At 43.9% G+C, this 342-nt stretch overlaps 1 long non-coding RNA gene across 1 annotated transcript; it reads right to left on the bottom strand.

Moving 5' to 3' along the window:
* Positions 1–342, bottom strand: LOC107734679 (uncharacterized). The gene is made up of 3 exons (XR_001639129.1): positions 317–342; positions 123–199; positions 1–31 (listed from the first exon to the last, which is right to left on the bottom strand). It is a non-coding gene; the product is annotated as an uncharacterized LOC107734679 (long non-coding RNA).

Below are 342 nucleotides of genomic sequence, written 5' to 3'. Positions count from 1 at the left end.
ACTGCACAAGGTCTCTGTATTACTGAAACCTCTATAAGGGGCCAGTAAGGAAAACAATAGTTTATTCAAACGGACACATATTCATGTTTAAACTGGGTTCAAGTGTGAGTGTGCTTTCAGACCTGAGACAGTGTGTGATTGAAGTGTTCTGCTCCACGTCCACAGACAAATCCAAGAAATCCTCATCTTTACTGCTTATCTGTGAGAGAACAAAGTCCAAAGACACACCTCAGATAAAAGCACAGCCAATCACTGTCAGCAGAACTATCAGGATACCGTCTTACTGGACTAAAGGGTTTACGTGAGGTGCTATTACCGTCTCGCAGGTGAGGCATCGCGTCT

The sequence above is a fragment of the Sinocyclocheilus rhinocerous genome, unplaced genomic scaffold, assembly GCF_001515625.1.
Source record: "Sinocyclocheilus rhinocerous isolate Xijiao unplaced genomic scaffold, SAMN03320098_v1.1 C34955190, whole genome shotgun sequence".
In the NCBI taxonomy this organism is placed as follows: Eukaryota; Metazoa; Chordata; class Actinopteri; order Cypriniformes; family Cyprinidae; genus Sinocyclocheilus; species Sinocyclocheilus rhinocerous.
The sequence above is the reverse complement of the archived record's forward strand: the minus strand, read 5'-3'. Positions and strand labels throughout refer to the sequence as shown.